Genomic DNA, 27,445 nt, shown 5'->3' on the forward strand with positions numbered 1-27,445 from the left:
AAGAAATATGGGTTAATTTAAATGTAACAAGCCTGAGATCTCCACTAAGCATTCATAAACAATATTAAGTCTCCGTGTCAGTGATTTGGGAGCAGGCAGTTGGGAGAGGAAAACTCCACCTACAGAAGGGTCTTTCTTTATTTCACAGGTTGGCCTTAAGCCCTTTATATAGATATCTCTGGCTTTAAGCTTGCATCCTATGGCCTCAGCCTTCAGGAATGTCATCCAATATCAAGCTTCAATCAATATTTTATCAAAGTCATGTTTAACATTAAGTAAAAAGGCATTTCACCTAAAAGGCAAACTTCAATTCTTTAGTCTGTCATCAAACAGAATTTTAGATGGTCAGGACATAGGTATTTTCAACTGGTTGTTTTTATTATCAACATAAATCTTATTCTATTTAAATAGAACATCGCCCCCTGTATTAAATATATGACAATTAAAATTGTGAAAGGTGGACTGTCTTAGAAAAAAGAAAGTGTCACCTACATCCCCAAGCTTCACGGCCAGAAGCTCCAAATAAGAGATAATACAGACAGCAAAACAAAAGGTTGTAGTCAGGCACTCACTGTTAGGAAGAGTTGAGGCTCAGGGCAGCTAGCTAGTGATGAGGCATATATGTACCATCTCCTGCTAAAGGAAGGAAGGGTGGGTGGGGCTTCCTAACAGGGGAGCGAAGTTAGAGACCTAATGGGAGGGTAAAAAAAAAAATGTATGGTAAACAAAAACCTTCCTGAGAGGCGATAAAGAGGCCACTAATAAGAGCTTCTTCTGTGAGAAAAAGGTAGCTCTCTTCTGGCTGGCGAGACACCTCTGAAGGTGAGAACTTTCTTTATAAATGTTGATTTTTTTCTTCATAAAAGTCAGAATTTATTTTTGTGTTTGAGGGACGTGGAAAGAGGCAAAAAGCTTTCCCTGTGTCTGCTGGTCCTTAAACCTTAAGATTTAAGGATCCTTTGGCCCCTGGAGATGAGAATCAAATTTCTTATGTGAGCTGGTACTGTGGCTGGCAACCCTGCAGTGTTTCAAGGGTATCTGTGGTATAGCTAGAGAGAAAGGGTCATGCAGAGGAAGATACCACTCCCAGGGGTCAAGATGTCAGGACTTGCTGAATCCAAATGTATCCTAGCCCACTTCAGACCTGGGCGACTCCCCATGGGGCCTTTGTCAAGCCTAGCCTGCCCCATATGTCCCCTAAACCACCCAAGCAAAGGGCTATTTAACTGTAAAAGGAATGGGAGGCTAATCAAGAAAAGGGACATTTTTCTGAAATCAAGTAAACATTTGAGCAATTTGTTAGAGGTAAAAGGTGGCCGGTGGTGTGTCTGCGCTGACTGAATTATACATCACAAAGGACAAAAGTCACAGACGTCATTGTTTCTTAGACTTTGGCCACGGTCAAGCACAGGATTCAGGTTAATAAGAAAGAAAATCCAGAAAACATTGTTGAATGCCAACTGGCTCAAATGCAATATTGGAAGAACTAGACGCCTTTTCTACATCTTATATTTTGGGTCAAATGTGCGCATCAGTTGCCGAGAGCCAAGGTGAGATAATGGGTGAAAGCCATCAAAGACTAAGACAGCTTGAAGTCTCAGAAAGGGACTGCTTGCGAAATGTGTGCACCAGAAGAGAAAATGAGTTTGAATCTGATCCAGGAATTAGATATAATAACCTTGGGGTAGGCAAATTGGTGTGTGTTGGGTTAGGTTTTTTTTTTTTTTTTTTTTTTGGATTTCTCTACACTAAGGGTCTTGGTTTGTGTTGGGTTTGTTTTTGTTTTGTTTGTTTGTTTGTCTCCATACCAAGGCTGTGTGATAAACAGTATTAAATTAATGACTCCTTCCTAGCCCCCCCTTAAGTGCAGGAAATAAGCGTTTCAGAAAACCAAGTTTAGTTATTTACAAGCAGAATAGAGAGCTACCCACTTCAGAACTGGCTAGGATGAAAGCAGTGATGATGTAATTCCCTAACAATGAATGTTAACTTATCAAATTTACAGCATAAACTAAGTATAAATATTAACAAAAGCAAAAGAAAGCTAAAAGAAAACAAAACATTGGGGGAGTCTTTTTGAACTCAGTAAATATCTTTGTGTTCTTACATCGTCTATTGCACTTGGATATGTTTAAAAAAAACAGTGTCAAGCATTGAAATCACCAGTAAACCGACATCGAGTATTTCCATATGCAAAGCACGTGTCACTAATGGTCACAGTTCTCCTTCATGGCGACAGTCGAAGGAATCTTTGTAGTCATTGCACCCCAGCAGAGAAAATCTGATACTCCAAAGTTATGTCATGCCTGCCCATCAAAGAGAACCAGACAGAGCTAAACAATAAAGCTCCTGATAGGTTCCCCAGAGTTATACAATAAAGTGACCTGAAAGTTTCCTGTTGACCTGATTGGAAAGAGTCGTGGCTTCTCTGTTACTCATCCTCATTCAGATGCTTCCATCTACCTTCTGTCCTGTACTGAGCTGAGGTCAGGGTGATGCCACCTAAGAGTTCAGAGATGGCTTCACTTTCTCTGTCTGTCATGAAATTGAGAAGTCAGTGGATAGAACTGGACACTGTCATCTTGAGTGAGGTAGCCCACTCAATGTATCATTTTTTTTCTCTCACCTGTGGCCATTAGCCCTGCATCTTTCAATGTGTGTACATCTGGAACATCCATCGAGGTTAGGAAACTGGTAAGGGTCATGGCAGAGGAGTGGATCTTTGAAGGGAAGGACAAATGGTGTAGCCACGGTGTTGTCTGAGAAAACTGGGACAAGGGAAGAGTTTTTAAAAGGGCCACTAGGAATAAAGAGACAGAACAGGAAAGATGAAATGAAGTGGGGTTGGGAAGACAGAGCAAAGGAAGATAACCAACAGTAAGAGCCTTTAGAAAGAGCCTTAGGGAAACAACTCCTAATAACGCTTTGCTATACTCAAAGGTCAGGGCATCTTTTAGCCCACATCAGGGAACCTCTTTCTTGTGGAAGATGGAAATTAACACAGATGTGGAAGATGGAAATTAACAGAGACCCTGAACGCCCTACCTGCAAAGATAAGAGACTGTGCACACTCAGCCCTAAGTGGGACATGATATCATTGTCCCCCACCACCACCCCTGAAGGTTTAGGAAACTTCAAGATGGCATAGAAAGGCCTTGGATGACTTCAAGAAAACTGTTTTCTGGACATGAGAAGGCAAGTACACATTAAATCATGGTGATTATGACAACATACACAAGACCTTTGAAAGCTCAAGCCAAAAGTCCTAGCATAGCGGCAGGGACATGGGCATGGAATCCCACCACTGGCTGAGCAGTCAGTGGTGATTGATAGCTTCTGGAAGAGGAGACAATTTTCTCTAATAGTGTGAACCTCGTAGGTCAACCGTGCTCCAGGGCGGGCCCCACTGCCAAGAGCAGTTGACAGTACAAACTGGATGCCATAGGTGTGAAAAGAAATTTGAAAGAAGGGCAGGGAGTTACAGTGAAGAGGATAGATCTGGGAAGAGTTGCGGAAGGGTGCCGAATATGGCCAACTATAGAAAATTCTCAAAGTATGAATTACAATGCTCTTTAAAAATAAAGAATTGGAAAGCCAGAAAGAACTGGTAGCAGGAATCTCGAGGAGATCCAGCAAAGCCACCGTTGGTTACCTTTGAAATCCTAGTTCTGCCGCCATGTGTTACCTGCGAAATCTGAGCTTCTCTCTTGGAGTTCTTAGTGTCGTTTATAAAAGAATATAAGAGTGATACAAACAAAGGCTTGAGGACAATTTATTAGCGTTTAAAGAAAGTCCCAGCACTGGCAAGCTCTGAATCTCACAGCGGTCTGAAAGGAAGAAAAGAACTGAAGAAGGAAAAAAGCCATGCTGCTTGAGATGGGCCACCTAGAGGCAAACAGGAGGGGAGCATTAGGACAACAGAAAGTCCAAGTCCGGGAGGGATTTAAAGGCATACTCGGGGTCTGCCAGGCCTCTGGAAGCAAAAGAAAAGTTATACCTTTCTGAATCATGTTTCAGAAAGGCGGGAAGACCTTGGAAAACCTTGCCATGACTCAGCAGCTAGGGATCACACTGGGGGCCAGGCTTTCGAACATCTCAAGCAGTAGTTCTCAACCTTCTTAGTGCTACGAACTTTGAACATAGTCCCTCATGTTGTGGTGACCCCCCCAACCAGAAAACCATTTTCCTTACTACTTCATAGTGGTAATTTTGCTACTATTATGAATCATAATGTAAATACCTGTGCTTTCTGAGGGTCTTGGGTGAACCCATAAAAGGGTCAGGGTCATGACCCACAGGTTGAGAACCACTGATCTAAAGTGAACCATCTTCACCAGTTTAACCCTCAAGAACAGAGACAAGGGTGTGTGTCCATCTAGAGATGGATTTCTTTCTCTTTCATGACAGAGTCTGGATTACTAGAGACAGGAGCAAGTTGCCATACTCTCAAGTTCAGGTTCTTCTATACCTGAACTGGGAGGACAGACCTCCATGTTTTTTTTTATTCTCAGCCCACCTGGTTTATCAAGATGCTTTAGCCTTCAGGCCCACTCAGGATCTTTTCATCTAGATTTTTACTAATGTTTATACTTTAATCTAGACTTTTGTTAAGTAGCTATCAGCTGTTGGCTCAACTATGAGTAAACTGCATCTATAATTTCAACTGTTATTTTCTTTTCCCTTAGACATGGTTCTCTTGGTTATAAAGACTGTGAGAAACAAGCGGGAGAAGGGAGTGGTGTACAGTCAGTCCTCAGCACTAAGAATTAGTAAAGCTGAGAGGACCTTCCTTGGTCCCTGTAACCCAGGCCTGATCTATAGTCTCCCCTAAACATCTTTTCCATGGCAGTAGCATGACATCCTTTTGTTATTCAAGGACAAAGTCACTTATTCCTGAAATCCATTAGTCTACCAACTACATGATATAAAGAGGGGGTGGAAATAGCTAGGACTGAATGCTGTGACTGAGCACTTAATTAGCTTATAAAGTCTTGTGTCTATCTCTGGCTGTGTAAAAAAACAAACCCAATATTTTGTTGTTCCTCGGTGTTCAACTATTTTCCTTCCTAGGAACAAGACCAAGAATGAATCAAGCGTCAACTTCTTCCCGAAGAAGCTATAGATATGTACATGGCTACTCACGTATCAGCAGATATCACTAATGAGCACAGCCTCTTCCTGCATAACTCAGATTCGGCTCTTTGTAGTTATGGCAACCATTACAATAAGGAGAAAGAGACCTGGGTGTAGAACTGCATCCCATCTAGATACAGCCAAGATAGTGGGGATTTATGTTCAAAAGCAGAATGAGGCAACTTGTCTGTGGATGGGAAATTACTAAGAGAAAATATCTAGGATAGGAAGGCTCTTGCTAAACTGTTTTATCAGAACTCATCCTTGGTGCAGGGAAGAGTGGTCATATATCAAGTGGGGAGTGTTGATGCAAAAACACAGCTCTCGCCTGATAGGAAATAGTTAATTTTGAAGTCAAGTATAAGTGACAGTGGCCATGACCCAGGAACACTGATCTGAGTTGCCCCAAATAGTATGTTCTATGGTGGAAACAGGTTAGTGAAAGTTGTGTTTACAATATCAGAACAAAAGGAAGTCACAAATCACTTGTCCGTTACATTTGTGGGAATCCTCTGTATGAGGATTGCAGCAAAGTGGGGGAATCTCTGCTATGGACTTTAGAAGTTAACTGATGACATTCTGTTGTGTAGCAATGTCCCCATAATTTAAGCATCTTCCTCCTGGGAGAAACCTTCTTAAGAGTCAGGAAGTAGACAACTCACAAGTCTCAGGATGTCTTTGAAACCTACAAGATTCACAAGGCCTCTTCCCCAAGAATTTGGCAGCAACTGGGGTGGGGGGATGACTCCATCACCAGCCTGACCTCCCAACAGGAGATTCTAATCTGTCTAGTTCCTCACAGAGTATGCAGAGAAGTCCAGGGTTGCATCTCGATGAGTCATCACAGCTAGGACGGACTTTTCAGTGATGTAGTTGCTATGGTGTTATCCCCGCTTCTGTAAGGAACTCCTCACTTACAATCTTGTACATGACCCCAATAAGCTCATTGATTCACCAAGTGGAACTTAGGTAGAATGTTTATTTTTCATTTTATCTTCAGTGCCGTCTCTTGTGTGAGAGGGTATTTGCTTACATCTCCACTTACTACACTCAGAGCATTTGACTGATGCGCAGTGGTCCATTAATACGTTCCCACAGGATTTACCTTATAAAAAGATGGTAATTCAAACAGAGGTAAATGACAAATGACTATTAAGAAAACTAAAAATAGCCCAAGTATCTTACCACCACCTGTAGCCTTTCAACTCTCTACAGTCATGAAGTCCTGGGTGATTATCAGCACTGTAGAACCTTTAACACAAGATAGACCTCTTTTCTCAGAACTTCAGTTGACAGGGTTTGCCTTTCTAAAAAAGGAAAACCATGTTTTCTTCTGTGTTTCAGGGTTCTCTCTTGGGACCCCTGCAACAACAGACAGATCTGAAGAAAAACATGCCAATATGAAGGTCAAACTAGTGGTTAAGCCTTTTGACTTTCATGCCCTATTTTCTTTTCTTTTTGCCCTTTTTCATTGTGTGTGTGTGTGTGTGTGTGTGTGTGTGTGTGTGTGTGTACATGTGTGTCACAGTGCATGGGGGAGGTGAGGACAACTTGTGGGAATCAGTCATCTCCTTCTACCCTGTGGGTTCCAGGGACCAAACTCAGGTCGCTAAGCCTGGTGACGATGTGTCTTTACTGGTTGCCTTATCTTGCCATCTTGCCAGGCCCTTTGTTATCTTTTTGGTAAACAGTGGGAAGATGTAGGGGAAAAACAACAGAGAAAAAACAGCATAGTTGGGAGAGGGGAGATTTAACAAGTCTTCAGAGATTAGCATGTTCCTTTTGTTCACATGCCAACAGCATGATCTGCCTAGGAGAGATTAAAAAATCTGCCCTTTGCTGCGATGCCACAGGTCTTACCAGCTTCAAATACTCAAAATACCTAAGTGCCACATTTGGGGGCAGGGGTAGAGGGCCTTGAACCCTGTCTCTCTCTAAAGTTCTTAGCATCTTCATGCTACATGATTCAACAAAGATGAGCACACAGTGTTGTTCTTCTTTTTTGGCGTGGGGTGTATCGTGGAGCCGGAGGAAGGGAGACCCAGGACGCGACCACGTGCGTGGGAGGATTATTTATTAGGGAAGGGTGTGCTCGACAGTGCGGGTCAAGGGAGGGAGGAACAAGAAAGAGAAGGATAGAGAGAAAGAGAGAGAGAGAGAGAGAGAGAGAGAGAGAGAGAGAGAGAACAAGAGAACACATGGCGGGGGATTTTAAACTTTTAAAGGGGTACAGTGTTCTTGGGAAATGTAGTTTTTGGGTCCGGCGGGGTGAAACTGCGATCTGCGCTTGCGCGCAGGGGCCTTCTGCTCACAAAGGCCTTCTGGGAGGTGTAGTCCTCATCCCATGAGAATCACATCTCCACCCTTTTTGGTTTATTAAAAATTTGGGGGGGAGTCTTAGTGGGTAGGGAATGGGGGCGTAGCCCGGTCTCATAGCTGCTTCCTGCTGACTTTGTGGGCGTCGAGAGTTTTTTTTTTTGGGGGGGGGGTCGATGTCCTGGTGTCCTGGTCCCATTTGCTGGCGTCCTAGGATGGTTCCGGTGTGTCCTGGTAATGATGTCCTGTTTACTGATGTCCTGGGATGTCCTGGTGGTCCGTGTCCCGGGGATGGCTAATTGAAACCGCATCCGTTGGTATCTTGAGGAACTGGGTTGTCGTTAGGTGCTGGAAAACAAGAATCGCATTAGGAAAGGAAAGATTAAGGGGGGAGGGATATGAGGTGAAGGCTTAAGGATTCGAGGTAGTGGGGGGCTTTAGGGTTTTTTTGAGGCCAAGAGTGATAAAAAAATTAAATGATACTTATTCCGTTTGAATACTTATTCTGTTCGTGTCCAATCCGTTCAGGTGTGTCAAGCTGGCTTCCTAGAACTTAAAGAAAATGCCTTAAAAGAGAAATAAGGTTTTTTTGACCATATTTATCATCTGAATTCCTTGTCTCCGTGAGCGATGATGATTCCTGTAAGGACAACTAAGTAGTTATTTAGAATTTAGAGGTCACACATAGGAAAAGGAAAAGAGGGTGTGTTAGTGTAATAAGGAGTTAAGTGTAGATGGAACCGTTATTTTTCTTGTACTGAAGTTGGTGTCCTCTGGAACTTGAGAGAGCAAGGTCCTGTCTGAGTTACTGTGGATGAGGAATCTTTTTGAGTTGGAGGAGTGAATGGTTTAAGGTGTGACAGGTGAATCCAGTGAGGAAGTCCTTCGAGCTTGGCAGCTGTGGGAGTTAGAAGAATTACTCTGAGGGGACCCTGCCATTTAGGGGAAAGGGGTGAGGGACGTTGACCTGGGGGAGAAAATAGTACCTGTTCTCCAATCTTAATTGGTGGTGGACATGGATTAGTACATGGTCGAGGTAATGAGTGATCAGTGAAATCCCACAGTAGCGAGCGTAAGTGGGTTAGTAATGGCGTGAGCAGGTGATCAGGTAGGGGGGAGGTTTTAGGTGGAAGGCCAGGGGTTAGAACCGGCCGTCCATACATGAGTTCAAAGGGTGAAATAAACAGCGGGCTCTTTGGTAGGGCCCTGAGTCTAAGAAGGGCCAAAGGTAAGAGCTTTACCCAGTCGAGATGCAGTTCCTGTGACAACTTAAGAAGGGTGTCCTTTAGAGAGCGATTGGCACGCTCTACCTTACCTGAAGACTGAGGATGGTACGGGATATGAAAATGCCAAGGAATGTCGAGAGCCTTAGACAGGTTTTGAGAAATCTGGGAGGTGAATTCAGGGCCGTTGTCTGATTGGAGAGAGGTTGGAATCCCAAACCGGGGGATGATTTCTCGGAGAAGAATATCGGAGACTGTCTGGGCTCTCTTGTTAGTAGTGGGGAAGGCTTCAACCCACCCGGACATTGTATCCACCAAAACCAGAAGATATTTAACTCTTTTGACTGTAGGCATATGAGTAAAGTCTAGCTGCCAGTCAATCCCTGGAAGAGAGCCCCTAGCCTGATGGGTAGGAAAAGGGAAGCTACAGTATTTAGTCTTAGGATCTGACTTTTGACAGATCTGACAGGAGGCAGTCATGGCCTTTAGAAATCTTATATCCTCAGGAGTAGGTTGGAGATGAGCCTTAACAAAGTGGAGCAGGGCCTTATTATTAGGGTGAAAGAGCCTGTGTAGGTAGGACAGGATCTGCTGGGTGTCAGGTGTCTGCGGGAATGTGGGCTGTACTGTAAGGACTCCCTGGGGAGACTGAGGTAGATCCGGGCTCTGGAGTGCTGCTGTCTTAGCTGCCCTGTCAGCCCGATTGTTTCCCTTGGAAACAGTAGAACTGTCGGACTGATGAGACCGGCAGTGAATAATTCCTATAGCTTTAGGGAGATGAGAGGCTTTTAATAAGTCCATGATATGATCAGAATTAGTTATGGATCCACCTTTTGTAGTAAGAAGCCCACGCTCCTTCCAGATAGCTGCGTGGGATAAGAGGATATGAAATGCATACTTAGAGTCTGTGTAAACATTTAAAATTTGTCCTTCCGCTAGCTGAAAGGCACGGGTGAGAGCTATTAGTTCAGCCTGCTGGTTGGTAGTATGAGCAGGGAGTGCCTTTGCCTCAATTATCTCTGTATCTGATACTATAGCATAACCCGCTTTACGAGTCCCATCACATAAAAAGGAGCTGCCATCTGTGTACCAGGTATAAGTGGCCTGGGACAGTTTGCCCTCCTGTATATGTGAGGGGTGAGGTAGTAGATCCTCTAGGATTTCAATGCAGGAGTGGGATGGGGAGTCATCAACCTTAGGTCGAGGTAGAAGGTTTGAAATATTAAGAGGTGGGCAGCATTGAAACGTGAGACTGGCATCTTCCACCAGCGCCACCTGTAGGGAAAGAACTCGAGAGGGGGGTAGGGTTTGTAAGCCTTTGTAAGTTAGGAGATTAGACAAGTTATGGTGAGAGAAGACTGTGGTATGCGCTCCAAAGGTCAGTTTTTTTGACTCACGAATCAGAAGCTCAGCAGCTGCCAGCGCACGTATGCAGGGTGCCCAGCCCCGAGTGGTGAGGTCCATCTTCTTTGACAGGTATGCTACAGGCGCAAAAGAAGGTCCCAGTTGATGTCCTAAGACCCCGAGAGCGTATCCCTCCTTCTCTGCTACATAAAGAGAAAAGGGACGAGTTAAATCCGGAAGATGAAGAGCTGGGGCTTGAATGAGAGCCCGTTGGAGCCTCTGGAAAGGCTTTATGATTGAATGGGGTAAGGGCTCACGCAGGGAGCCCAGAGCTGCTTCGTACAGGGGACGAGCTAAAAGGGAAAAGGAAGGGATCCAGGAACGCAGGAAATTGGCCACTCCCAGGAACGATAAGACCTCCTCTTTGGTCAAAGGAACTGTAAGGGATTGGATTAGTTTTTTTCTGTCTAGAGTAATAGCCTTTTGTGTTGGGGTTATGGTTAAACCCAAATACGTTACCTCAGTAGTGGACAGCTGGGCCTTAGAGGATGAGACTCTATAGCCCCTTTTGGATAGGAAGTTTAATAGGGCGGCAGTGTCCGTCTTGCTGATCTCCAAAGACGGGCTGCATAGGAGAATATCATCTACATATTGAATTATTTTTGATTTATGGAGAGACAGTGAAAGCAGATCAGAGTCCAAAGCCTGGCCAAAGAGGTGTGGGCTGTTCCGGAATCCCTGGGGAAGGACGGTCCAGGTGAGCTGTGTGGAGAAATTAGTGTCCGGGTCAGTCCAGGTGAAGGCAAAGATGTTTTGAGATTGAGGGCTAAGGGGAATGGAGAAAAAGGCATCCTTAAGGTCTAGAACTGAAAAGTGAGAGGTTCCTGGAGGAATATTGGATAAAAGTGTAAAGGGATTAGCAACCACTGGGTGAAGGGGAACAACAGCTGAGTTAATAAGCCGGAGATCCTGGACCAAACGATAAGTCCCGTTAGGTTTTTTAACAGCCAGTATAGGGGTGTTGAAGGGGGAGGAGGTGGTGCGGAGCAGTCTTTTCCTCAAAAGGTCAGAGATAATCGGTTTAAGTCCTCTGCGGCTCTGGGAAGAGAGAGGGTACTGAGCTTGAGTAATGTATCTGGTGGGGTCCTGTAATTGAATGACCACAGGGGAATGGTGTTTAGCAACAGCAGGATTTTGAGTGTCCCATACCAGAGGATCCACTAGGGAGGCTGGAAGAGGAAGAGAGGCATTAGTGTCAGAAGGCTGGGGAGCCAGGAGCAGCAGTAACTGTGTCGTTGGCGAGTCTGGAACAAAGCAAGTGGGGGGGGGCAAAAGAAATGGAGGCTCCCAGTTTAGCTAAAAGATCTCTTCCCATTAAAGGCACGGGGCAGGTTGGCATGACTAAAAACGAATGAGTGAGAAAAATACCTCTAAACACGCAATTGAGTGGCAGAGTCCGCTGGGGCAAATAGGGCTGTCCCCCTACCCCGACAATAGGGGAATTTGAAGGGCTAGAGTGCGGGAATGTGGGGAATGCCGCGATACCCTAGAAGACCGAGGAGGCGGAGTCGGGCGGGCGGGCGATGGGGAGGATGAGGCACCTGAAGTCCCATGTGATCTTTGCCGAGACCTAGACCGGGACCGTCTGCGCAAAGGGGGAGGGGAGGGGGAGGAGCCGGTGGAGCCGGATGAGGACCTGCTGGGAGGAGAGCGGGAAGAAGAATGTTTAAATGTATGTCTGGACCTGGAGGAAGCAAGGTTAGGTGAAGATTCTTTAGCTTCGGGAGGTCGCTCCTTAGACCTAAAAGAGACCCTGGGGGATCTAAGTAGAGTGTCGTCCGCCTGGGCGGAACGAAGGGAGGCTGCTCTCCTGGGCCTGGAAGGCGGGGGTTCATCCGCAGGGTCCATTGCGGGAGTGGCTGGTCTTGAATTAGCAGCAGGTGGCATAGCTAGAAACATGTGGGCAGACGAACAACGAGAAAGGGCAGAAGAATCTATCTTGAGAGCTAGGTAAAAGAAAGCAGAGACATATTAGTTCTTTACATCTGCCCGTGCGATGGCAGTGATTGGCTAACTCCCGTAAAATATCGGGGTCACAGGTACCATTAGGCGGCCATTTGCAATTACCCTCTAAGGAATATGTGGGCCATTTTTTGAGCATAGACGTATTAACTTTGTTTGATGAACGCTTGGCATTAGAGCGTGGGGCTTGAGTGTTTCTAAGAGCTGCCCCAGTGGGGAGGCAGGGGGGATCGGTTTAGACTGCTTGGCTCCCATAGCTAGACCGTGAACACGCCCGCAAAGAAAAACCGTAGCACTTCAAACCTGAAGAACCGTTTCTGGCAGGTGAAATGCATGCAGATGGAACGAACATTCAGGCGCGTGACCCAGCGTCCCGGTGCCACGCGCGGAATGTTACGCTTGGCTGGCTGAACCCACAAGTGTACGAGAACTGTTTCTCAGATGGGAGAGGTACAGCAAGGCCAAGCCTCCGTCCTGGACGGGAGATCACACCATAGTGATCACGTGGAGAGTCAGAAGCAGGGAAGGAAGAAAAGAAAAGAAAAGAGAGCCAGAGCCCCGGGCCCCGGGTGCGAGCGGAGTGAGAGGCTTTCTTGCCGTCTCAATCACGGTCAGAGCTGGGAACGCAAGCCGGATTGAAGGCCGGAGAAGGGGTTCAGAGAAGTCCCCCCCGACCCTAGGAACAGCCCAGAGGCCGCCGAGCGCTCAGTGGAGACCAGTGGGTAGACCAGGGTCGTTTGACCAGCTGGAAGGGAACTAACTCACGGTTGAAGCCGGTGTTGGATGAAGAGCCGCGCACAGGCAGGTATTGAGATGTGAAGCAGGTGGTTTAGTCCATAGGGCCTCCGGTCCTCAGGTCTCAGGTCTCCAGTTCTTCAGCCGGTCCGGCAAGGTCCGGGGGAACCAGGCTGGCGCCAAGCCCGGAGCCCCAGTCCCGAAATCCGGGGGACACAGCCGTCGGGTTCGGCACCAATGTTGTTCTTCTTTTTTGGCGTGGGGTGTATCGCGGAGCCGGAGGAAGGGAGACCCAGGACGCGACCACGTGCGCGGGAGGATTATTTATTAGGGAAGGGTGTGCTCGACAGTGCGGGTCAAGGGAGGGAGGAACAAGAAAGAGAAGGATAGAGAGAAAGAGAGAGAGAGAGAGAGAGAGAGAGAGAGAGAGAGAGAGAGAACAAGAGAACACATGGCGGGGGATTTAAAACTTTTAAAGGGGTACAGTGTTCTTGGGAAATGTAGTTTTTGGGTCCGGCGGGGTGAAACTGCGATCTGCGCTTGTGCGCAGGGGCCTTCTGCTCACAAAGGCCTTCTGGGAGGTGTAGTCCTCATCCCATGAGAATCACACACAGGTCCAGGATTACAATAGGGAAGGAATCTGAGAGACACTGTTTACCCTGGGGTTGCTTCAGACTCTTGGCGCCCCTCCCTTTAGTGTGTCTGTGAGTTGGTGAGGGCTCTGGGGCCATTTGTCTGTGGTTCTGGATAGGGAGAGCTGCATGAACAAACAGATGCTTTAGAACCCACCCAGTTCTGGGCTGTTTGGGCTCAGAACATGGTATCCTGAAGTCTGGTTTCCATGACGTACTGAGTCTCTTGAACTGAGGAAGATGGAAGAGCTATAGAAGCAAGTCCTCTCTGCTCTTCTGTTCTTTGTCTCCCCTGAAGCAAATCAAAGGATTTAAACTTCCCATTCACTGAAGTAAGCCATGGAACCTGGAAGGGCTCTCTCTTGAACTCCTTCCTTCAGTGAATACTGAAGGTGACCTTCCTCAAGACTGAGGAGAAAGGCAGCCATGAAGGGGTTCAAAAATCCACCCAATGGGCCCTCCTAACTAAACCCCTGTTTAACACTATCAATTCTTACTCAGGTCTGTCCATTCACATTCCTCTATTACTATCTACTTCTTCATCAGACCTAGCATAACAGTACATGGTTTTACCTGAGCATTGGTTCTGCATTCCAGAAGGCATCTTTGTCATGTATGACTTGATAAAATAAGTTCTCTATACTTTTCTCTTATTGATCAGTCATTGTGGTATCAGCAACAAATCTTGCAATGAGTGAGGAAAAGACACTTCTTTTTCTTCTCCACAGAGCTAAAATTGTGTGTGTGTGGTGTGTGTGCACGAGTATATCTATATCTATATATATTATTTTATTAATTTCTTCTTATAGGTGTGTATATATAAGAAGAAATTCATAAACTATTGCTGCTTCTCCAATCATCAGTTTTAAACATCCAGTGTGCTAAAATGCCACATTTTGACGCAGTGCCCTGAGCCCTGTCACTCTCTGAATCCCTGAGCAGGATTCATGCTGCAGCTGACCTCGCAAAGATGAGCACTTGACTCAGACAGCTCAGTTGCATCTTACAGAGACTAAACAGATGAAGATGAGCACATATTATATGGTTTGTTTAAGAAGGCAAAAATATTGGGCACTGACAACACAGTCACGCACGGTCACCCAACTTCCTTGGAGCCATCTGATACTCTCATGGAGGCTAGCTCCGCCCCAATACAATCTCATGGAGCTGTCTGATACTCTCATGGAAGGGAACTGTGAGGTGCCTTTAGAAAGAGCAGGGGTTGAACAATCTCCCTGGCTTGTCACTCTGGAAGGGACTGCAGGTGCTTCATAGTTGGCAGCTGCCGTGCAGGCCCGCGCATGTTAAATAGCACAGACTGCTGGTGCTTCTTTATGTGGAGTCAAGGAACAGGGCACGGATAGCTGGGAGCAAAATCATGAGTAGTTCTGCTAGCATCTATTAAATACTCAAATTCAACAAACTTTTCATACCCAGCTGTCAACAGTGGACGCTTAGCACAATAGCTAGAAGAATTATTTATTTCTCTTCTGTGGATGGTTTAGAAAAATACAGATGAAATATTCAATATCCAGCCACTCTGACAATTCCCCGGCTTCCCTTGCCTTCTCTTTTCATTCCAGATTCTGACTGAAGAACTTGGGTTGGCATTTGGACACCTGGTATTTACAAAGCATCCCTGTGTGAATGTCATAATTAAAGGGGCTTAGGAGTAATTCTCCAAAAAAATCTCTAGTGTCAGGGTTAAAATATTTTCAACACAAAACAAATGATTTTTAAAAAGCACAAACATCCCCAGCACACAAAGTGCAGCCAGATCAGAAGACTATGTCTTAGGCTAAATCATTTATCAGTGGCTGCTTCCTCTGCCTTGCTTAGCCATCCGTCAGACATCTACAGTCCAAGTGAGAAGTCATCATTCTCAGCAAAAGAGGCCTTCGGGTTCCCGTCACATGACTTAGTTAACGGTTAACATACACATCAGAGGTGGTTCTGCACAAGGTTAGGGAAATTTGATAATATAAGTCTTAATTTGCATGACCTCCCAAATGAACAATTTTTTAAAGTCAACCAGGTCTGGGGAGGCTATGTGGTAACCCCAAAGAGAAAGGCTTCTTGTGAAGAAATAGGATTTCTGCTCTGACTGACTCCTTGGCCTCAGAGCTGGTCCAGGAGCTGACCCGGGGTGCTTAGGGGACACCTTTCCTCATTACCATGGGAACCAGATAAGGACAAGCTTCTGCACACATTTGCTCTCAGTTCCATAAAGTGGAGCAATCTATTATAAGGAAATATTACGAGTATTACTTTTATCATTATTTTGTGTCTCCAAGTGATTATTTGGCAACAGTCTTGCTGCTTTCTCAATATCCAGAGACAGTTAATGTTTGAAAGACAGAGGGAAGCAGGGATGAGAAAGGATTTTTCACTTGACTGAAACCCTAGCACTTGAGAGGTAGAGGCAGGAAGATCAGGCATCCAAGGCTAAATACAGATTTCAAGGCCAGCCTGAGCTACATGAGACCCCATCAAAAGAATAAAAGCCAAAGAACCAAAACAACAAACAATAAGTAAGATTGAATTTGTGAAGGGTAGCACAGAAGAAAAGCAAAACGGGCAAAGGAGAGAAAGGAGAGCAGAATGCATGTATGCTGGAGATTTTCTCAGATCGAATCATTCCAAAACCATTTTCCCCAGATCCTAGCGGTTGAGCTAACCCTTCATTTGCCCCTTGCCCCTACTTCTGATGAATTCAAACTCAAACGCTGCAGGCTGGGGTGGCTGCTCAGGACGCTAATAGCAGCCCTCGCAGCAGGGGGAAGAAGGAGGAGCTGGAATCCACATCGTGAGGAATCCAGGAAATGTGAAACCCTGTTTGAAGTACAGAGCTTGAGAAGATAAGAGAAGAAACTATAGAGAGGGATGTAGAATGTACTTCAAAGATGGAGCCCTCACCCGGTATGTTCTGGAACCTGCCTCTATCTTACAACACAAAACCTGGTGACTTCAGATGGGCACCGAGGCTCCCGGCTGGAGTAACTTTTCAGTCGGGTGCTTTCAGAAGCCTGTCGCCAACAGGTGGTGATGGCACGCAGCACAAGTTGGAACTGCGTGGAGCTACCTTCTTCAGCAGAGAAGCCTCCTGGCTCTATTTGAAATGGTTTTCCCCTCCTTTCACTTTTATTTTCCTTTCTTTTAAGAGTGGTTTTCATTGCTTCCCTGCCGGCTCCGCACCTCCGTGAGCCTCCAGAGAGCATCTCAGGAAACCACATACTTTTGAGTTTAAAACATCCAATTACTTGCATTGCGGGGTGGAGGCGGGGTAGTCACTAGAGGACAGAGAAGCCGCCCTGTGGCCTCATTCTTCAACAGAGTTTTGCAGAGAGAAAAGTTGCCGGTGGGGGTGACTGGAAAGCTGGATAGGACTCTGATAGGAGATTCTCAGAAATAGAATGGAACGGACCTCAAAAACACCATCCCTAAATATGCTGGGAGATCAGACGATGCCATGTCCTATCTGCTTACTGGCACAACGGGGTTTTGAGTATTTTTGTTGCTGTTGTTCTCTAGGAACTGTAAGCACAGGAGAAAAGGTTTAAGGGAAAAAGCGTTTATTTGGACTCCTGGTTCATCAACTGTGACAGGAAGGCAGGGTGGTAGGAGCTCCTCTTAGTGGCAGGGGCAAGAGGCTGCTTGCTGAGGTCTCAGTAGATCAGGTAGTGGAGGAAGAAGAATGTCAGGACACAAATGGGTTTTTCTTCTCTCTCCCACTCAGGGGAAATTTGAGAACAAGTTGTAAGTGACCTTCTGTGAAAGCAATGTATGTCTGTAAAGGAAAACGTGCCTCTCTGAGGCACCCTCCCTCCCCTGTGCCAGCAGAAGGAAACTGTCTCTAGATACCAGTCAGTGGAGAAAACATAGACTGAGCACTGCAGAGCAAACCTCAACACTGCTTGCTGTGTTCATCTTACCTTGTCCTAACCGGTCCTTCACCGCATGCTTCCTCCCACAGCTCATCAGATTATGGTGAAGTTTCAGTCTCCCAGGTTAGCTCATCAGATATCAGATAGATAGATAGATAGATAGATACATGATAGATAGATAGATAATAGATAGATAGATAATAGATAGATAGATAGATGATAGATAGATAGATAGATAGATAGATAGATAGATAGATGATAGAGATTTATAGATAAAGTGTCTCTCTTGCATACATGAGGGGTGTGTGTGTGTGTGTGTGTGTGTACACTTCCGACTATTTTTTTTCTTTGTAAATATGTCTTTTGTTAAAGAGAATCCTAACTGGGGACTGTAGCAGATGAAGAGAGTAGTCTTTTTTCCCCCAAACAAGAGCAAGCCTGCATTTCTGCAGACTGATGAGTGTATCGGAACTGAGAGGAGAGAGAACAGAGCTTCTAAGAAAGCAGGGGTTGCCAAAGTTCTTCTGCCTAAGCTGACAATCAACGCTCCTTCCTACCTGAAGCTACTAGAAAGCTAAGTGGCCGGGAATCCAGTGGGGACCAGGCTCACAGTGAAAGAGCCTGCTCCCTGGCCAACAGGAAAGGGAAGACAACCTGTTTTCCTCTTAATACAAGAACATTCTCAGCAAGAAGGAAATAAACCCCATGTGCACACATAGCCCTCCCGGATGTTTCTCCTTTAGTTGGAGCTTACTTTCCAGCGAGCTGTTTCCCTTCCATTTAAAGCAGTAACAGATGATTCAGACAAAGTGAGCCGTTTCCTTGCCAAGACAGGGTCTCGCATACTGTAGCCCAGGTTTATCTGGAACTCAGTGTGTGTCTCAGTTTACCCTTGAAGCCACAGCAGTCCCCCACCACCACCTCAGCTTCCTCTACCCCAACTTCCTAAGTGCTGGGATTATAGGCACCACCTCTATGGGCTCTTTAAGTGATTTTGAATGCTTTTGTGCAAGAGATGATTTAGTCATCATTGAAGTCTTATGAGCAGAAGATGGCTATCCATAGAGGTGGAGAGAACAAAATCATAATTTAAGCAATTAGCCCATTGTCATAGTTATTAAATTATGGAAATAGGATTCTATCAGTTTTTGAAGCCAAATATAAGAAAATCAGTGGATAGTATTGGTTTTCAGATCTTTAACCTTAATACCGAAGCGAAAATTCACAAAGCATATTGTATATAGTTATATCTTGCCTAAAATGAGCTTAACTTCCAATAATAGTAATACCACCTAATCCCAAATAGGAGCTAAGTAAATTTGTTAAGGGAATTGCAGCCCCACCAGGCTGTTGCATGCTATTTTCATATAGGACAGAGACAATCATGTTATTTCTTTGTCAGAATTTTAAATTTTAAATTTTAATTTGCCTATTTCCAACTTATTTAACAAATAGCCTATGTAAATATGTTCTCTAATTGTCAAAGTAAAAAAAAAAAATCCACAGAAACTCACGCACAAAGAACTTAGAGCTTAATCTGAGTGTGGGGGCTGGTGTGTGTCATCTCAGCACTCGGGAGGCCGAGGCAGAAGGAACATGAATTGGAGGATGGCCTGGATCCTGCACAGTAAGTCAGAGCCATTTTTAGGGCCATGCAATTTAGAGGAGGAATTTTGTTTGTTGGTTTTTTGGTTTTTCAAGGCAGGATTTCTCTGTGCAACAACTTTGTCTACTCTGGAACTCACTCTATAGACCAGGCTGACCTCGAACTCACAGAGATCCGCCTTCTTCTGCCTCCTCAGTGCTGGCATTAATGGCATGTGGCACCACTGCCTGGCTCTAGTGGAGGAATATTTTAACATACTTCTTTCTGAACAAATGCATTTAAGTACATTGATAACTCAATTGTGTAACCTTTGATTAAGGTTACCAATGAAATAAATTCCATCAGAAGAGGTAATTATAGTCATGGCATCTCTACACATGTCTTTACTTGTTACTATGGGAAGGATCATCTGGAGATCTGGGCATAGCGCCTGGACCTGTGAGCCATGCTGGTGCTGGTATCTTCCATATAGGACCAGGGAGCAGGTACGTGTGTGTGTAGACAAATGCCCAATGATGAATGTGCTAGAGCAAACTATGTCTGAATTTTAAAAATCAAAGTGTTATACAAATGTATATTCAAGTCTCTGCTCTTCCTCCTCCCTGCCACTCCCTCCCTCTTCCCTGCCACTCGGTCCTCCCTGTCTCCACCCCTTCCTTGTAAAGAGACAGACAATTACTATTTGCCTCAAACAACTCAGTTAAGAGATATCCACTGATTTTCTTACAGTTGGGTTCAAAAAACTGGCAGAATCCTATTTCCATAATTTAATAACTATGGCAATGGGCTAATTCCTTAAATTTTGATTCTGTTCTCTTCACCTCTATGGACAGCCATCTTCTGCTCATAAGACTACAATGATGGTTCAATGGTCTCTTGCATAAAAGCATTCAAAATCACTTAAAGAGCCCATAGAGATTGGAATTAGTAATAACAAAGAGCTACCCCACAGCATTTGTGAATGGGAAATGAGTCAAAATATGGTAAAATATGTAAAGATCCCAGTGCATCATAAACACCCAGCCATTGGCTGTCACCATGATGACAGACAGAGGCTGGCCAAATAAATCATAAACACCCAGCCATTGGCTGTTACCATGACGGCAGGCTGTTTCTGGTGATGTCACCACGGTGATGTCACCATGATGGCAGACAGAAGGCAGGCCCAATGCATCATAAACATCCAGCCATTGGCTGTTACCATGATGACAGGCTGTCTCTGGTGATGGTTGCTCAGACTGTTTTTATAAAATCCTGAGCTAGGATTGTTTTGTGTGAGTATTTCAAAGCAGCTGTGGGGATTCTAATGTCACTCTAAAGGGCAATTTCCAATTGAACTCTAATTAGGAATCAAATAATTAGTATTTTCAAGTAGTCTGTCCACTATTTTTTCCAATTAAAAATGTGTTTAAAAGGTTTTTTTATAGAGTGCTGTACTCCATGTCTTTGAAGTAGATCCTGTTATAATTATGATAACTACACTATTAATGCCAGGGTATTTATTTAATTAAGACATATGCGTGTTCAAATTGAAATATTTAGTTGCTAAGTTCTTGTAATTTTAATTTAAAATTAGTAATATAATTTTGAATAGGTGTACAGTTGCTCTTATATCAGAACTGTGGATTCAATCAACCATAGATCAAGACTATTCAGGGGAAATCTCTCTTTCTCTCTCTCTCTCTCTCTCTCTTGGTTTTTTGAGGCAGGGTTTTTTGTATAGTCCTGGCTGCCCTGGAACTCACTCTACAAATCAGGCTGGCCTCAAACTCAGAGATCTGCCTACCTCTTCCCCCTGAGTGCTGGGATTAAAGGTGTGAGCCACCACCATCACCCAGGTAGAAAAATTCTCTTCTTAGCTGCATATCTTCCTTCCTTCATTTCTTTCCCTCCCCTTTCCTTCCTTCCCTCTGTCCTTCCCATGTTGGGGAGCACAATTAGAACTTGAGCCAAATTAAGCACATGCTTTTTTACCTAGCCATATCTCAGGCAAACTGCAATTATTTCATTGTTCTGATTTGCAGAAAATTTCTACATGTTTGTTGTATATGATGATCCATAAAATAAATTTGATGCCAGTCTTATTCCAAAAGAAATTTTTTCTTTCCTTCTGCACTAAGCAGATGAATCACCATTTGCTAATGTGAAAATTTTGATTCTCCACAAAGGAAAAAAATGGTGCAAATAGACTCAGCTGCTTTGAAATACTCACACAAAACAATAAATAACAGTCAGGTCAAAGACAGAATACTTTCATTTGTAGTGTAATGTATGTACTGAAAATTATATGTTGTTAAAAATGCACGGCGTGGACAAGTGTGTGCATCCATATAACCTGTGGGACAATGAGGCCTGGTTCTTCCATAGGTTTCAGAAAATCCCTTTCTACCTCTATGGAGAAAGGCAGTCTCGGCCATATCAAACATTGGTGTCTTCTCACCCTGCCACTTTCAATTACTCTTTCCTCAGAAGTCTCATTGACTGGCTTCATCTTGTTTGAAATATCCATACTTGTTGTATTTATTTCTTTTCATTGAGCAGCCTACTCTTTTGTGGGTAGCCTTGACTCTCTTAGGTAGCCTTGACTGGCCTAGAACTCAGAGATCTACCTGCTTCTGCCGCCCAAGTGCCGGGCTTTCAGGCAGGCACCAGCGGAGTATTCTACTCTTGCAGGCGCAGTGATGGTCCTGTTCTGAGGGGAAAGCACAAGTATTGTGACAGCGGCAGCAAGCAGTTTAAGATGCGGAAAGACGCTAAGGCCCCTAGCCCACTGACTCATCACCAGCCACCATAGACCCGCGAAAGTACCGTAGAATACGCTGTGAAGTTAAAATTATTTAGAGCGAGTGTGGTGACAGAGAATGAAAGACAAAGGAACGACACAGGCGAATGGTTGCTAGAGAGGAGACACAAGTGTCTATAAAGAAAATTGGAAGAGAAGAAGACATAGAGGTGAATGGTGTAGAGAGGAAGATACCTAAGCTACAGATCCGGGGGGAAAAGAGAAAGCACAACAACAAAACTAGACACTGCCAACCTTCATGGGCATGTGCAGATCTGTCTTTGAGACCTGGGACCTGAGGAGCTGAAAGAGTGGAGAGGGTGGGCGTGGACACAGTCTAATGCTCCAGACAACATTACTGCAGTTTTAGTGAACTTTTACAAATGCGTGTAACAACGGAAGCAATAATCCAAAGAAGGCTGTTTGAGTTCAGAAAAACATGCAAATAAATGGCCATAAGAACATTACATATTAACGGAGCAGCCCTTTCCTTGAGCTTTCTCAAGACAGTCCAATTTAAGCACAGCTGCCTGGAACGTACTATAGATTCTATCCAGGAAAACATGAAAGCAAGGCAGAGACCATATCCAGACTTGGGGTACACTGAGGACAGCGTTCATTTTATTCTTTCACCAGATGGGGTTCTATAGCCATGTACTGACATCCGGCAAGAATAAGCATGTCTCATGAATTGAGTGCAAATGTTTGTCACAGGAGGTATGAAATCGCGTCCAAGAACAATCCTGGGAACAAAACGCACCTGAGGTAAGAGACCCTCTACCTTTTTTCTCGAGCCCCTCCCACAGTTCCCCAAGGCATCATTCGCCATACGTCATTCTTTTGCTTGTATTCAGACAGTTATATGTCAGAAGGTCACTAAAAATGAAACAGCATATTTAAAATAAAAAGCATATTTCAAAACACAACCCATATAGTAAACTTAAAATATGACTGACTATAGAGAAGAGGGGAAGGGAGGAAACACAGAGGTGGAAAAAGACCTATAAACTAAGAAAATGAAAAAAATGGCATAATAAACATTATATGAATGTTGTTTGAAGGAGAATACAAGTAAAAAATATAAAAGATTTACCAATACAATAAAGATAGTGTTTTAAATGAAGAAGAAATAAAGAATCATAAATGTCAAAATTTTAAAAAAGGATGTAGTGTGCCATCAACTTCTTTCTACATCTTTAAAAATTTGGAAGCTGCCACTTATAATCAAGGTAGAGTGGGGGAGGGGATAGGAGGGGCAGGATTGGAGCATGGTACGGGTAGTTGGATTTGTGGACTCTTGCTTACTCATGGCTCCTGAGTCTTCATTGAACATATGTCCACCAGATGGGTTCCACTGTCTGTACCTTGAGAACTTGTCCTCTTTGCCTACCAGGGGCTTCTGCTGGCCACAGCTAGCTCTGCAGCTTGTAGTCTGGGCAGATTCCCGCACTCTCCTGAGAGCTCTGGACCCCAGATTCCATCCCCTAATGTGGATGAGATAAGTCACTGGATGTCTAGTCTCCTGATAGACAGTTTATTATCAGTTTCTTTGAGGAGACACGATGACCAAATGCTTGAGAGAATAACAGGGAAGTCCCCCTACTTCTATTCGGGTGTTCTTGTTTCCTTCTGTGTTGCTGATTGAACACTCCAACCAAAAGCAACGTGAAGCAGGAAAGGATTTGCTTGGCTTCTGTGTTAATGCCACAGAGCATCATGGATGGAAGCCAGAGCAGAAGCTTAAGGCAGAAACCTGCAGGCAAGAACTGAGGCAGAGACCACAGAGAAACGTTGCTCAGTGGCTCACATTCAGCCACCTTTTTTATACATCCTGGACCTACATCCACTGTCGGGGGCATGGGCCTTCCTATTTGAATTAGCAATGAAGAACATGCCCTACATTTATGGCCACAGGCCAATCCAAAGGAGGTAGTTCCTCAAATGAGATTCCTTCCTTCCAGTTGTGTCAATTTGACAGCTGAAGCTAACTGTGCCAGTAGTTTTGCATTTGCTTTGTTTGTCATCACTGAGGTATAAACACTGGGTGGGCCTGAGGGCATCTAGTATTAACTGAGGAGGGGAACAGGCAGAAGTTGAGCTGAGTCCTATCAAGAAAATGGGGTACCCAGGGAAAGAAACTTAAAGGCTAACAATGCTTGCATATTATTTGAGGCTGTAGCACGTGCCAACGCTTACTTATTATTTTAGGCACGTGCCCCAGAGACCCAGCAAGCGGACTGCCACCGCAGTGGATCAGAGATGCTGGAGGTGTTGGATCTCTTGAGGGTTTGCTCTTTCTGTATGGTCTTCTGATCCAGCCATAGGTTTGCACTTTTCTCAACTGTGTTAAGAGGCTGTGCACCTATTTGGATAGCAAGGAAAGAGGGAGGGAGGGAGGGAGGGAGGGAGGGAGGGAGGGAGGGAGGGAGGGAGGGAGGGAGGGAGGGAGGGACTGACTGGGAGCAAACAGTGACACACAAGCGAGCTTGGGGTTCCAGCAAATGGCTACCAAAAAGCTCATCTGAAGCTACAGTGTCTTCTCTATGTGCCTCCATCTCCCCATTATCCTCCCACTCTTTGTTCTGGTCACCTGCTGCTTTTTGTCATCATGCTTTTGTATATGTCACTGTCACACTTGTGCTCAGTCTTCTTGGAAAAGGTGATCCCGAGAAACCCACACATAGAGGACGCTGATGCTGGCTCTCAGGGAAGGCCACCACGATTGTAGAGATATCTGGCTCATGGGCAGGACTGGAACTGTAAGATGGGATAGCTGATGGTCTTGGGGCTTCTGATGGATGAGAGTCCAGCTAAGGCGTGGTCACCTATCTGGTGACCTTGTTCTACATAGCCTGATGATATGGGGGGCGGGGCGGTCCTCTATGTGTTCTTTCTGTCGTGATAGATCTGGCCTCCTTTGTGACGATGAATGGATTTGCTTATATGAAAAGCAGTGAGTATTTTAAAGGTGTCAATGTATCTATCAATTCTTGTTCGAAAGGGCTGGTTCACTGTCTTGTTTTATCTACATAGCCCCATCCAGAGACACACTGAAATAAACATGTTCTGCTGGCACATTAAAATGAATAAGCTATGGTTTTTCCCTTTCAGCTGGTTGTGGGTACTAAAAGAAAAATCAGTAATGTCATTTGCTGGGAGAGAATGACGTGGCTGACTGGGACCAACTGAGCGCAGATCTGCCTTCAATGGTGGGGAATCATTGTTTTTTCTGACATATGTTCTATGGAATTCCAGAAAACAGATTTGTATTTAATAAAGACTTGGGATGGTTCTTACTATGTTTCAGAAATTATTTTAAAGTAATTTAAAATAATCGATGCCTTTAATTCTTCTGACAACTTTTATTGGTTATTTCTTTTATTCCAATCACTGAAACATGAAAGCTCTATAATTAATAACTTACCTAAGTTCCCACAGCATGTAAATGAAAAGGCTGGATTTGAACATAGCTTCCAGGTTTTTAGTGACCTTCATCCTATGTCAAGGTAAAGAAAGCATGGTAGCTCAACTTCAGCATCACAGATATTCTTTGTTTAGAAGGCTGTTGTGTACACTGACTCTCTGCATACTACATTGATGTAGCGCAAATCAAAAATGACTTCAGATACTGTAAAACATCCTTTGCAGTCCAAGATATTCCTTGTTGGGAAAACCTCCTCTCTGCCATCATTTGAAGCAGTGTAATTGAAAAGAGGATATAAAAGAAAAATAATATCAGGTCACTAAAATTAATCCTGCCATGTTTTCTTGCATTTCTTCTCCGGGAATATCTTGGTATAATCCTGTTTGATTTTTTTTCCTTCATGACTCATCTCTCAATTTTTTTCCTTAAACTATTTTCTGACTTAGACAACAGAAAGAGGGAGCTTTCTCCTTTTCACCCTAAGCCAGGAGTATCTGAGCTCTCAAAATAGGTGCTATGGGTGGACAGAAATGTAATGGTTTAGACAGGCTTCAGCAGAGCCGACAAAAAGAGCCACAGGAAAAATAGACTCGGCAAAGCAGTCAGACATAGAAAATGGCAAAGTGTGTGCCACAGACTGCTTGCTTTGTGGAATTAAGAACAAAATGGTCAGTGAGCTTGGTCACAGATATGGCAGCCTTTACTGAGATCAGTGTGTGGACTTTGAAAAAGGTTGAAAGCAAAGACAAATGGATCCTCACTTCAGTAGCTTCCTTCCTTCCTTCCTTCCTTCCTTCCTTCCTTCCTTCCTTCCTTCCTTCCTTCCTTCTTCCTTCCTCTCTCTCTCTCTGTCTCTGTGTGTGTGTGTGTGTGTGTGAGAGAGAGAGAGAGACAGAGAGACAGAGAGATAGAGAAAGAGTCACAGATTCACAGACTCAGCAAGAATAACTGATGTGAGATCCAGGGATCCTCCTGTCCACATCTCCCCAGTGCTAGGTGAACAAAGACCTCATTCCTCAATTCCTCATTCTCTTCTGCTTAGAGTCTAGGCTGAGACATGTCTCCTGAAATCTTCCTTGATTTCCATGGTGACCTGCATCCATATTGGTAAGAAAATTGTAATTTTAATAATGTTAATCATATGCACTGTTTCTGTCATGTCGCTGTGCTGTGAATGTAAGAAAGGAAATAAAGTGGAGTTTTGCTGCTTCTGTCCATGCTGCACCAAATTCAGAGCAGTTATAAGTATTCCATATTTCTTAGGATTTTTATAAACATACAGTTTTAAACCCAGCATAGCTCTATGTTCATATTTTAAAGTCAAGGAAAAAAAAACAGCATGAGACTTATGTTAAATGATATAAAATGACCAAACTCTTCTCTCTCTGGAAAGATTTTTGAGTGTGTATGTATACATGCATGTGTACGCACTTGGTATGTGCATGGGCACAGAGGTGCATGTAGAGGTCAGAGGTCAGTGTCAGAATTCTTCTTCAACCAGTCCCAAGCATGTTTCTCAAGACAAGATTGCCCACTGAACTTAGGGCTTTGTGTTCTGGTAATACTGGCTGAGCAAGAGGCTCCTGGGCTCTGTCCCTCCTCCATCCCTAGTCCTGAGACAAGAAGTGCAAACCTCCATACTGTTTCTCCTGTGGGTACTAGGGATGCTGTCTGGGGTCCTCAGGCTTACACAGCAACTCCCTTACCCAGTAATCCTATTCCCAGACATCTGAAAAGATGTTTCAAGTGCTCTGTTAACTACTGAGTAGCAAAACTAAAGAGGCTTTCAATGATGTTTTCTCTCTGTAACTCCGATCACAGATTCTTGCATTTCTTAACATTTTAAACGAACACACTTTCCAATACGTTTGTCATCAATAATTCTAAGAAAGGAAAAATTTTTCTTGCCTTGTACTCTTTTTAGCTTCTCCATCTATTTTTATTTCACCACGTAAGCACACATGCTTTTTAAATTCTTTCACTATCTGCGAGGGCTAAATGGAGAAAATGAGTCTTAATAGACAGAGTCCTGATGTACACAGCAGCAGCGGCAGCTCATTAGGATTTCTTTGTAACCTTAGCAACCACCGATAATGCTCCAACACTCTTTAATGACTTCATAGTTTCGGTGAACAGCTCTGAAGTAGGGCAAATGCATCTGGAGTGGGGGAAGTTCACTTTTTTTTTCAAGGTGTTAGGAAAATATCTAAGAGAATAGCATGCCTTTCCAAAGCCTCTGGAGAGGCCCTCTCTTTGGTGTGAGCCATTATGGTGCAAGATGAATTATTGGAATGGACACTGTCAATCTGAATAATATCCTTCTGTAAATGTCATATTAAAGTAG

Source organism: Arvicola amphibius, chromosome 4 (assembly GCF_903992535.2).
Source record: "Arvicola amphibius chromosome 4, mArvAmp1.2, whole genome shotgun sequence".
Taxonomy (NCBI): domain Eukaryota; kingdom Metazoa; phylum Chordata; class Mammalia; order Rodentia; family Cricetidae; genus Arvicola; species Arvicola amphibius.